A 14,064-nucleotide genomic window follows, 5' to 3' on the forward strand; every position below is an offset into this window, starting at 1 on the left:
TAGTACTAATCTCACAAGACTTTAATTTTTGAGCCAAGGATTAGCTCCAAGAAATTTTTTTCTTTCTTTTCTTTCTTTTCTTTTCTCCACCCGAAATGCTCCCTTTCTTTTTCTTTTGTTCTTGCTTTGAGTTTTTCTTGAAAGTTCTAGAGAATTATCCAATTATATAGTTAGTCACATGACTAATTAATGGACTTGGGTCAAAGGCCCCCCTTGGCCGGTTGGGCTCCCCAATTTGGGCCTTGTTTTTCTCATTTTTTTTAGCCCAATTGGCTAATTTTTATAATTCATGGAACAAGTTTCCAAAATTTCAATTTTTTCCCTTGGCCACCTTTCGTAATTCCACACCATTGTATTCATAGCCTACAAATTCATACCAAGTAATGTCCAAATATGGCCTTATTTATTACAAGTCAAGTTATCTCAAATTTTTCGAATAGGCAAAAATGTCGGATGTAACAATTTTTGTCCATCAATCTGCATATACAGAGAAAGTGTTGAAATGATTTTATATGGATGAAGCACATCCATTAAGTACTCCGATGGTTGTTCGATCACTTGATGCGAATAAAGATCTATTCCGACCTCAAGAAAAGAATGAGGAAATTCTTGGTCCAGAAGTACCATATCTTAGTGCAATTGGTGCACTAATGTATCTTGCCAATACCACAAGGCCTGACATAGCATTTTCAGTTAATGTGTTAGCGAGACATAGTTGTGCTCCTACAAGGAGACACTGGAACGGAATTAAACACATATTGAGGTATTTAAAGGGGACTATCGATTTGGGCTTATTTTATTCTAGCAATTGCAGTCCCGATCTTGTTGGTTATGCCGATGCAGGGTATTTATCTGACCCACACAAAGCTAGATCTCAAACAGGCTATGTATTCATTTGTGGGGGCGCTGTCATATCTTGGCGATCTACAAAGCAGTCTATTGTGGCTACCTCATCAAATCATGCTGAGATAATAACTATTCATGAAGCGAGCCGTGAAGTTGTGTGGCTGAGGTCAATGATACATCTCATTCGAGAAAAGTGTGGTTTGAAATGTGATAAAATACCCATAATCTTATATGAAGATGATGCAACATGTATTGTCCAATTGAAAGGAGGATTCATAAAAGGAGATAGGACAAAGCACATTTCATCAAAGTTGTTCTTCACACACGAGCTCCAAAAGAATAGTGATATCAACATGCAACAGATTTGTTCAAGTGATAATATGGATGATTTGTTCACCAAGTCTCTACCAACCGCAACTTTCAAGAAGATGGTGCACAAGATTGGAATGCGAAGACTCAAATACTTGGACTGAAGTTCTCATCAGGGGGTGGAATGCGAAGACTCAAATACTTGGACTAAAGTTCTCATCAGGGGGAGTTAATACATGTTGCACTCTTTTTTCCATACAAGGTTTTGTCCCACTGGGTTTTTCTTGTAAGGTTTTTAATGAGGCAACCAAAATGTATATTATTAGAAATATGTACTCTTTTTCCTTCACTAGAATTTTTCCCACTGGGTTTTTTTTAGTAAGGTTTTAACGAGGCATATTATCTATCAATGGACATCCAAGGGGGAGTGTTATAAAATATATATATATATATGAATGTCCATATAGTGTAGGTTTTTCACATGTCCTAAATAAGAGTAGGTACATGTACATTTGGTGGCATGTATGAAATGAAGAAAATGAAGCAACACAAGTTTGATTTTAACTCTTGGTGTTGTCATTGATGACTTCATCAAGAGATTTACCATCTCTATAAATAGATGGTTAAGTTCTCAATTTGTTAAGAGATATCAACAAGAAGTGAATACAATCTCTCCCTCCTTTCTACAAAGTTATTAGTTTGCTTCTCTTGTTTATTTCCAATTATATAGTTTTATAACAAAGCAACGAAAAAGTTGCGACAAATTATTCAAATTAATTAAATCGTGACAAAGTTCAGCTAATGAAAGGAGATGACTTGAAATTGAGAAAAGCTATATTATTTTTTCAAAAAATGTGAAATACAGTTATCCACAAAGTAAGCATCAGAGGCAAAGTTAATACTTTGAGTTTATTAATTTTGAATTCTAAGAAATATAATTTACTGAATTATTCTGCATATATAAATTATTTATACATATTAAGTAACTCTTTTTAATGAAAACATGGGATATGTCCGTAAACAGAATTGTAACTCCAATCCCGGGAAGCACGACGCACACTTCTGCAACGTAACTTTGCTTAACAAGTGAACATCCAAATAGGTATAGCTACTGCCTATATATGAGTACTATATACTCTCTTTCAGAATAATCCTGTGACAAACATACATGTGTAACCCTTAAACTTATACACTGTATTTACGATGGTAATCCATATTTTTTTCAAGACAAGTTTCCAAATATTGCTAACAGATCAAAAAAAACGCTAGAGGGAAGATACTCTATAATTGTCATAAAAAGAGAAGACATGGGGGCATTCCGAGAATCAAACTCGGGACCTCTCGCACCAAAGCAATAATCATACCACTAGACCAAATGCCCTCATATGTTTGTCGTTTACTTTATATTGTATTCAACCTATAAAAATTCATTGGAGAGTGGCAGTGAGGGTCGCTCCCAACTTCCAATCTCACCTTGAAGTAGAAAATATTTCAGTTTATCAAATTCATTTAAATTTAGACGTCATTGCCAGGGCAAAGCTAGAGTACCGTCTTGGCTGAATCTAGTAACTTTGGTTCAAATCCGTTATTTGTCTTAAAAAATAATTGAATATGTATAGATTATTAATTTAGAACTCATAAACTTAAAAAATGCAGCGCTAGAGCTCATAAAGCTTCAAATTCGAGTTCTACCTCTGATCATTGCATGGGAGGATAACTCTAACATTACCATATAGCTAAATATCTAGTCTTATCACCTATATAGAATTGGGTAGAAGGGGAGAAATTGAAAAAAGAAAACAAAAAGACTATTCTTAACGCTAAGAGGACTAACTTTAATCTGAAGCCTTAAATATGTAGCTCCTTAGTCCTTTGTGTACTACGTTCTCAACGAGTCAGGTATATATGAAAATGTGAGCAATATATTTCTTTTCTTGGGCCAATTTATTCTTCTTCATATTTAAGAAACGAAAAGGAAGCGAAAAAATGTTCACTACTCTCCTTCATAGTTTATACGATACTTTAGTTATCTCGGATGTCATAATTGATTTTCTTAATTACAATTTTTAATACCAGTTATTAGGAATATAAACTATGAGTTACAATATCTTTTTGTAATTTAATTGTGTATTTAAAGAATATTTCAAGAAATATTTGCGCAGTTTCAAATTAAATTAAATATTCTAATCCTCATATTTTAATCTCCATCATTGTCTTCTTGAGTCGTATAATTAATTGTGATCGAGTGTATGAATCATCTATTTTCACACTTTATTATTAATGTTATTCTTAAAGAATTCAAGTTTGAACTATTTTTATAGTTTACGTTTGAGTTATGCTAGGTATATACGATAAAGGTGCATGGCTGCATGCTGTTGATAATCGTATATTTTAGTGCGGCGCCACTTTTTCATTATTCAAAAAAATATCTTATTTTCAAATTTGGCACACGTAAGTAGCAAAGTGGACAAACTGACTTGGTCCCACTTAACAATCTTCTTACGTGGCTTTAATGATTAACACGTCCGCCATCAAGACTTGTGTCCACGTGGTCCTTCCTAGGTCAAAATTCCTACCCGATGAAAATTCACACACCTGAAAAGTTTCACCAAAATAATTTATCATGTGGTAGATTGAAATAATAATATGCTAGTATATAATAAAGTATAATAAGCAATAAGCAAATATAATAGTAATTTTCTTTACTTTAATTTCCTCGCTATGAATATCTTATTTTGATCTAACCAAAAGTGAACTTCGATGGTTGTCGAAAATGAGTTCAAAGCAATACTTAGTTATAACGGTACTACTAAATGTGTGGGAACTGTTAGGAAAAATCAGAGAGTATTTACCAAAAAAAAAAAAACAAGTGATACAGATAACTACTAATTAAGAGCGGTAGTTCCCCAAGGTTTTTGACCAATTTTGGCCCGAGTATGGCGCAAGTTGTTTAGACTGGTCGCTTTCAAGATTTCACAATGTAACACTCCCAAACACGTGCACCCGTGGTTGAAATATTAGAATTTGCACAAAATTATTGCCCAGAAAACAGAAACGACATTTAACATTTTCATATCAAATGAAACTCTGACTAAATCGAACCATATCTCAAATTCCATTATATCAATCAATTAGTTAAATACAATTATTTCTAAATGGTTATAAGAGAAACCTGATATGTGCACGATTAGCTTATTTCCTTAGGGTTTTTACCAATAAAACGGTATTCACATAATCTTACAGTAAGATAGGAGCATTATATTATAAAATTTGGGACTTCTTTATATGCCATACCTCACACACTAAGGACATTCAAAATTTTAAGGCCTTTCATGAATTTTTATACAAATTAAACTTAGGCAAAGGTGTATTACTGAATAATTTCATGTACTAATGCATATACATTTATGTTTATAAATATAAAATATATGTATATATAAATATTTTATTCACATAGTGAATAATTTCTATATTTTAGACATGCACACGCAGTAGTTGCAAATTGCAAACTTTCTAGATCTATCTTTGCCCAATCTATCTGTAAGAAAGGCAATTATTGATTTGGAAACTGTCTATCTCCATTAATATTGAATAAAATGACAATTCATAGGTTTGGTCTCTAGCTAATTCATTCATAATGCTCTAAATAGATGACTAATCACACATTAAGGTTGCATCAGTGAGAAACAACTAATGCTTTAAAAATTCCGTGAAATGTTAGTTTATTAATTAACACAAGTGGAGAAACAAACCACTTGGTGACAATAACATTCGTGGCATGTTCCTTGCTAAGGCCTCATTTGTTTTCATTAAGATTAAGACGTCTGAATCTGAATGCACATCTGAATGATTAAGATGTTGTCTCTGGGTCTGAACACCGAATGATTAAGACTATTTGTCTTTCAATATCTGAATGCGCATAATGTATTTATTTAAACATAATAAATATACAATTCAAATTAAAAAGTAACTAATTAGTAGAAAATAAATACAAATTTAATAAAATAAAATATTTTTTGATAAAAAAAAATGAAACATTTATGTTCACTAGTAATGGTGGAGATGTTTTGTAGTTGTGGTGGGTGGTGAGTGGGGGTGGAGGGGTGAGTGGGTGTTGGGTGGTTAGAGTGAAGGGTGGGAGGTAGTGGGGTGGGGTTGGTGGTGGGTGGGTGGGGAGTGAGGGTGGGGTTGGTGGTGGGAGGTGGAGGCAGAGGGGAGTTGGGGTGGGTGGTATGAGGTAGGGTTGGTGGTGAGTGGAGGTGGGGTTAGTGGTGGGAGGTGGGGGTAGTGGGGAGTGGGGGTGAGTGGTGTGGGGTGGGATTGGGGTTGGTGGTGGGGTGGGAGTGGTAGGGAATGGGGGTTAGAGTGGAGGATGGGTGGGTAGTGGGGTGGGGTTGGAGTAGAGAGTGGGTGGGGTGGGGTGGGGTGGAGGTGGAGGGTTGGGGTTGGGGTTGGGGTTGGAGCTGGTAATAAAAAAGTTCAATACAAAAATACCTCTTAATGATATTAAGACTTGGTTCAAGATCTTAATGATTAATACCTATTCAGACCCAATAAGTGCTTAGATCTTAATGCAAACAAATGCACTTAATGACTTAAGGTCTGAACCATTCAGATTCAGACGTCCAATAAGTGGAAACAAATGAGGCCTTAAGTCAAGATAAATTAGTTAAGTTTTTTTTTAAATCTGATTGAATTTTGTCACATTGATTAGTACTAATTAAAATAGGGAAAACGATTCAAAAATTGAGGTGGCATCGTGTGTCAGGCACGTGTATGTGGCACGTGGCCAATAGGATCGGTAGGACTTACAGCTTGGCCTCGCCAGATAATTTAATGACAACTCATCACCACCCAATCTCATGCAGTACTCAACATTACGCCCAGAGTGTACTACTAATGTGAAACAGTGAAAAAATAGGCACTCCATAATTTCTTTAAATAATAAAATTCTAGAATTTTAAAGGTAGCATTTTAATCTTTTCCTTAAAAAGTGTTTAAAATACTAACTGTCACACCCCGACTTTATTAGGGTGTGATGGGCACCCGACCCCATACTCGGAGCCGAGCGAACCCGCTGACTCTTATTACATACTTAATTTCCTTAGACTCTTACATCAATAAAAATGAAAAACATAATAAGGCTTTCAATTTCTTTTTCCATCGTACTCAAACCAAACTGATTCTGCAATCACATGGATTTTATGACATAATACAATGACACGTCGGCTGGTGGAGCCGATCACAATATCGACACTCTGTACCCACAACTCTGTCTGCAAAGTCTCTAACTTCGAACAAAACCTCATAGCATAATACGCTGACTCGGCTACACTCCAGGGCCAAATGGAGCTCGCCAACTTCGCTGGAACGTCTCTATAATAGCTTCAACTCATCTGGGTGTACCTGCGCGGCATGAAACGCAGCCCCCGAAGAAAAGGGGTCAGTACGAACAATGTACCGAGTATGTAAGGCAAGAGTAGTAACATAAGATCATGGAAAAGACATAAAGAACAGTATAGAATAAGAAAATGACATGTACCTCTGTTTACCTCTTAAGGCAGATATCATGTAAGCTAACTTTCCCTCTTGAAACAACATATAAACATATACATATAAACTGTCCGACCATACAGGTACGGTGTACTTCTGTCTGAGCATACCATAAGATAAAAGACTAACCTATACATCTGGGTGCCCCTTAGGGCGGATGCCATGCATGCTAGCTTTCTTAAAAAAAAAAACATATAAATATCTGTAAGTAAGCTGCCCGTCCAAGTAGGAACGGTGTGTAAGCAGCCCGTCCAAGTAGGAACGGTGTGTAAACTGCCCGTCCATATAGGATCGGTGTGTAAGCCCGCGTCCGGGCCTCCCGCGTCCGGGGTATAAACTGCACACTATAGTGGTGTGTCTGCCCGGCCGCCCGTTGGACGACACGGTGTTATACTGCCCGGCCATGTAGGCACGGTGTCATAAAAAAAATACATATATAATTACAAAGCATGCATGAGATCCCAAGTGAAAGCTACAACTCTATCGGAGTGACGTAAGGTCGGTAACCTCCGAATTCATTATGGAATAACCATGGTCGTTTGTCTCACCTTGAAGGAACGATAATCATAAGGCGAGACTATCAACGGAGAATAACATTAAAAGAAAACATAGAATGAAATCATGGACATCATAAACGTCAATTCATATGCTTTGAAATCTTTAGAAAATAGGGTCATAACCAAGGAATAGAATTAAAGATCAAGATCTAGTCTGATACTTTCATGCTCATATTGAATCCTTAACTTGAGACTCTTAGTCATGGAATCATTCTTGTCATACTCATCATAGACATTTCCTCTTCCTTAACATCATCGTTACCATTGTCATCATAGAAATATTCTCATTAGAATAGTTATAACACTTATTGTTTGATAAACGGAACAATAAAGAAAATCCGAGAACAATGGGCTCACCTCGGGTCAAATGAGGCGGCGTACACAATTTACGTACGTTACATTTTTATGACGTCACTTGTGAGAGTTTTAAGGTAGTCGGGTCTCATTTGTGCAAGTTTTAGATATTTAGGCAATTCTTCCAACTATTCATGAAATGTCTAATTCAATTCTACTGAATGAAAAAGGGGGAAATTTAGATGCGGATTCCGGAGAATAGGGTTGTCCCCGAGGCTCGTATCCAATCCTATTATGTCTAAGACATGCCAAAGAAGGAAGGGTAATGTCACGACCCAACCCCGTAGGCCGTGACTAGTGCCCGATCTGGGCACCCAAACCCATCTATCAAATGCATTCAAGTATATAGCAGAAGCCGACGAGGCTATATTCTAAATTTAGACAATTTCCAGAAAAATTTCGGCAGAGTTTCCTCTGTTTTACAGACTATCCAAAATAACCATGTACACAGCAAACACCAACAAAGGCCACACAGGGCTAGCAAAGCAACGTATAAACATATGCGGACCAGCCGCCTCGGCGTATGGGATCGCCCAAACAGCATATACACATATCCATACAGAAAGACCCTAACCCACAAACATGTCCACAGACCTCTAAACAGACCGACATAATCATATGATGGGACAAGGCCCCCGCCGTACCCAAATAGTCGGATATACAGAAATATATATACATAGCGAAAGATGTATGTACCAAACGTGGACTCCGGATCAAAGGGACTACTCCGCAATAGCAGAAAGTGGAGCCTACAGTGGTGGATCACCTGTGTCTGTACCTGCGGGCATGAAACGCAGCCCCCGAGGAAAGGGGGTCAGTACGAAAGATGTACTGGGTATGTAAAGCATAGAGTACAGAAATATGGGCCACAACTGAAAGCAAACAGATACAAAGGGAAGTACTGAATGATATATCAAAATTTGTATCAAAACATATATACATAATGCAAATAAAATCATGCAAAGCTCAGGAACGTGGTCACCACTCCGACGTTGGTGCCACACACAGCATAACACCAGAAGGTTCAAATCTCAGTACATCCCCGAGCACACAAATCAGCATAACATATCACCAGCCATATCACAGCATAACTCCAAACGGAACCCGGCCCTATGGCGAGGTCTCGGGAACCGTAACACAGCATACGGCCGAATTTATCATAGTACGCACGAATCATAACCGGCCCGGGAACCGGTGAACAAAGTCATAATAAGGGCACGAGCGGAGTCGTGAGCAAACAATGCAATTTGTATATCAAAATAGTCTTTCGAAACTTGATTACATCATAAGTCATCTCACTAGTCAAAGTAGTCAAATAATTTGTTAGTACGGAAGTTCATTTCACAAAGGTGTTCTCAAAGTGGTAAGTATGGCTCAAAATACAGTTTAGTACATTATAGTAATCAAAACATTCTTTCATAGAAGACAATTTCATAACCGAAGATCCCTTATCAAAACTTTTCCAAAAAAGAGAGCCTAATAGAACAAATGAGGCATCTCAGGGTTAGCGGGCCCACCTCGGGTCAAGTCGAGGTGGCGAACATGAATTACGGACATTTGGGGTCCATGGGATCATACATAAAGGTTTCGAAGTGATCCGGCTACGTTTGCACAAGTTTCGGACGTTTGGTTACTTTCAAGTCTAAATAGGGTCTTTAAGCTTCAATTGAATTGAAGGAATAGTAGCCATTCTCTAATTCGGATTTCGAGGAGCAGAACTGCTCCCGGGGCTCCGATATCAACCTAGCATACTAAGACATGCCAAAAGAAAGAGTGGGGAGCCTTACATACCTTATATACGTCTTACGCTCGCCCAAAACTCAAGTCCCGTTTCGCTCAGAATCTGCAAATGGTCAGAGTTACCTAATTAGGAATTTCAATACTTAAGAATGCACTTAATCTCATATTCGCCTACCGAACTTTCGGCAGCATTTCCCCTATATATATAACACCCCGAGACTTAGCTCGACTCCATATACAACAACACAACAGCCCACAATATCACAAACATCATAAGTCGCAACAAACTAAGTCTAACGTCAATATTCTTTCTTCCTACATACATCGACAACTTTCATTCAAACTTCACAATACCAAACTAATGTCCACATTATTGTATTCATTTACTCATTCAAGGTTATTCAAACACATCCCAATAATATTCCGAGCGATATACACAAGTTCGAATGATTCGTCACTTTCCATATTCCATCCGAAACGTCAACAACTACGACGAACATACTAACTCGCATTGTTTCATTCCAAATTCATTAACAACAACCATAATCCACATTTAAAGTCTTACTTTCACAATTATATAAGAATATACAAAAATATCATATAAATTCCCATAAGAACCCGCAACCATTTTCCAATGCCAATTCAACTCGTTAAACATTCATTTACGCCATAAATGCCACAACGGCGCAATTAACAACTAAACAAAATCAAATTCACCTCCCTTCCACACTATCATGGCTCACGGCCAAACACACCCTCTATACACACACACGCCATTCACAAACACCACAAAATTCCATAATCTTCATGCCACTTTAATCACTATAACATATATATCCATTCCCTAACATAAAAACATAGAAATCTTACCTTTTTTCTTGAAATTCCGACTTGCCGCAACCGCCGCTCTTTCGCCAAACTAATTGTATCACGTCGGAGAGCGTCTTGTACTTGTTACAACTACAAGAAGGGCACGATTTTTAGATTAGAAACAAAGGCTTGGGAATTTTTTTTTTTTTGCTTGAAGATGGTTCGGCCGAGAGCCTCCCTTGAGGTGTTCTTCAATTTTTTTTTGTTTTGATTGGCTTTTCTTGAAAATTCTAAAGGGGATATGGATATATACTAGATTAAGGGTCATGTGATAATCACATGACCACTTAAAATGGGGCTTGGGCCAAGCCTTTGGCCGGCCACCCCTAGAACTTGGGCTCCAATTTTTCATCAAATTTTTCTTGGCCCAATTCGTCAAAATCTCATTTTGTAATTCCCGAAACTAATTTCCGAAATTCCAATTTTTGCCCTTGGACTTCCTTCACATTTCCACACCAATATTTCCATAAACAACATAGACATTTTTAACTAAAATCAATTATTTCCTTATAACATGCAAGTCTTAATTATTTTCACGATTTCCGATTATGCGAAAACACGGGATATAACATTCTCCCCCCCCCCCCCCCCCTTAAGAACATTCGTCCCCGAATGTTAAATTAATCTTATAATGTGACGGGGGAGTCCCCCTTTACAATTGGCACACATAACTCATTCGTCAATCAATACAACAAACTTGAAAGTTTAAATTACCTGTGGCCGCAGGAAATAAATGAGGGTATTTCTTCTTCATCTCATCCTCCGACTCTGATGTGCCGTGAATTTTGGCACATTTTATGCCTTTGTAACTAGAAATATTGCTTGATTTTAAGTGTTTTTATATTGTTTCTTATGTTATTTTTGTGTTTTATAGGGTTGATTAACTAAGGATCGGAAATGAGAAGTAATGCTGAAAAAACGGACAACTTTGAGCTAAGCGACGGTCCGTAACTCATGTTACGGACCGTAACGGTGTCCGTAACTCATGTTACGGACCGTAACGGTGTCCGTAACTCATGTTACGGTTCGTACCTTTGAACCGTAACAAGGCCTGAATTTCCAGAAAGTTTCATTGAAACCATCAGTGTTACGGTGAAGTGTTACGGTCCGTAACTCATGTTACGGTCCGTAACATGTCACCGTAACATGAGCTAAATTTCCAGAGAGTTTCAATAAAATCTTCAGTGTTACGGTTTAGTGTTACGGTCTGTAACATGTCACCGTAACATGAGCTAAATTTCCAGAGAGTTTCAATAAAATCTTCAGTGTTACGGTTTAGTGTTACGGTCCGTAACTCATGTTACGGTCCGTAACCCTTCACCGTAACATCATCCAAAATTCCAGAGAGTTGCCAAGTAATTGTCACCACTTACGCTTCAGAAGGACGGACCGTAACACAGGGTACGGTCCGTCGCATGGTGGCCGTAACGTCGAAGTGGTCAAATGACGAAATGAAGGATGGACCGTAACCTGAGTTACGGTCCGTAACAATGCGGCGTAAGGGCATTTTTGTCCAGAAACTTGGCGCGATTTTTGGCTCTATAAATACATAATGTAGGGTTTTAATTCATTATTCAGATTTTATTTTAGAGGCATAAACCCTAGATTTTTAATCTTGAAGTGATTGGAGCATTTAAGGCAACAACTTCACTCTCATTCCATCTTGTATTAGTATTGTAAGTGTATTATGTTAATCTTTAAGCTTTTTCTGTCAAGAAACATTATGAGTAGCTAATTTCAATTCTAAGGTTGTGAATCCCATGATGGGTATTATGTGAATGGGTTTCTATTATTGATATATGCATAATGGTTGTTGTTATTTATTCTATCTTTGTGTTGTAACGTTGGGTAATGATTGCAAGCATTAACCGAAGCCATTATATTGACTTTTCTTGGGAAAGAGAGTCAATATTGGTAAGATTGAATAACAATGACTCGAGGCGTTAACCCTCGTTTAATAGACTAACTTAGGAATAAGAATAAGTCTAAATTGGCATTATTGGTCGCTCTTCGATTGTAACTCTTTTATATTCGGAAGAATCATAAAGAGGAAATACTGCTTAACTGTTGGGAAACATTAAGAAGTCTTTAAGAGATCAAGTGCATATTCTTAGAACAACCATTAGAAGTATATCACATTGAAATCCGAAGCATAATATCTAATCAAATTGGGAAACACAACCTTAGTCTCTCTCTCATATTAATTACATTCTAAGTCAAAGTATTCAATTACATTATTCAACAATCAATTCAAACTATCCAGAATAGGATTAAAGCATTTAAAGATTGGTATCGCATACGATTAGTACTCTTTTCTCTCCATATTCCCTGTGGGATTCGACCCCAACCTTGTTGGGTTACTATATTTGACAACGTCCGCTTTACGCCATTAATAGGTGTAATTTGAGCGTATCAAATTTTGGCGCCGTTGCCGGGGAATACGGTTCAGAAATTACTAATTGTTGTGTACTATTCTTTAAAACTTTTTCTATTCCATCACACCTCGTTTGCTGTTTTAGTGAACCAGGTGAACATGGCTGGAAGACCCCATCGCAATCAAGGGAACCAAGGGGGGATCCAAGTGAACCATCCTGCACCAGAAGAAGAGGAGGATGAGAATGTATTTGCAGAATTCATCGACGAAGCTGATTATGCTTCTGCTGTAGTTCCCCCGAGAACAGGAAATGCTAATTTCAAAATTGATAGTTCTATCTATCAGCTATTGAAACTTGAAGGCTATTTCCGAAATTCTTCGGAAGACTGTCCACTTCGACACCTAAAGAATTTCGTGCATGTATGTTCCCAACAATCTCAAGGTGTTGTTACTGCTGATGCACTGCGACTGCGGGTTTTCAAATATTCATTAGCTGGCCAAGCTAGGGAATGGTATGAAAAGCTCCCGAGCAATACTATTCATACCTGGAATGAGCTGGCCAATATCTTTCTAAAAAAATGGTTCCCACCCAGCAAAAAGGCTGAGCTTCGGGATAAGATTTTTGGGTTTAAACAACTTCCAGGGGAACAACTATATGCTGCATGGGAGAGGTTCAAATATTATCTAGCTCAATCTCCGAATCATGGATTTCCAGATGCAATTCTCACAGAGAAGTTCTACAAGGGGCTAGATACAATGAATCAAATAGCTGTCAACACTGCAGCTGGGGGATGCTTTATGGACAAAACCTTTGTCAACATCACCCGGTTGCTCGACAAGCTTACTACCATAATCAAGCCTGGCATTCGACTGATAGTGAATTCCTATCATATGGTAGTCCCTCTGTGGCCGCGGTGGCCAAAGAAAATCATGAGCGAGATCATGCGTTCGCTCAACTGCAAACCACCGTGGATTTATTATCCAAAAGGCTTATGGAGAAAGAGGCCAAATGTGTAAACGTTATCGATGAGATGCCACCTCATGCTCCCGGAATGTATCAAGTTTCTGACGAAACTTATCTTGAGGGGCAGCCACAATATGAGGATGCGAATTATGTCAATAACTCGCAAGGGGGTTATCAACGGCAAAACTACCAAGGTTCCGGTAATCACCCATGGCAAAGGCCTCAACAAAATTACCAAGGACAGAATTATGGAAGAACTGATCAGGGTAATCCCAATCAAGGGAATTACAATAACAATAATTATGGCAACAAGAGCTCTAACCCCTACATTCCACCTAGGGGGCAAGCATCCAATTCCCAGCCATGGAAAGATAATTCAGCTACTAACTCTGCTGGTAACACGTCTAATGATTCTGCAGAACTGAAGAGTATGATGCAGAAAATGCTGATGAATCAAGACAGAACAGAGAGCACAATCAAGGGAATGTCCCAGGTCC

At 37.9% G+C, this 14,064-nt stretch overlaps 1 non-coding gene across 1 annotated transcript; it reads right to left on the bottom strand.

Moving 5' to 3' along the window:
- Window positions 1–13,206: 13,206 nt before the first annotated feature.
- On the bottom strand, window positions 13,207–13,313 carry LOC132604734 (small nucleolar RNA R71). Its single transcript, XR_009568836.1, has one exon. It is a non-coding gene; the product is annotated as a small nucleolar RNA R71 (small nucleolar RNA).
- Window positions 13,314–14,064: the final 751 nt, after the last annotated feature.

The sequence above is a fragment of the Lycium barbarum genome, chromosome 7 (assembly GCF_019175385.1).
Source record: "Lycium barbarum isolate Lr01 chromosome 7, ASM1917538v2, whole genome shotgun sequence".
Taxonomy (NCBI): Eukaryota; Viridiplantae; Streptophyta; class Magnoliopsida; order Solanales; family Solanaceae; genus Lycium; species Lycium barbarum.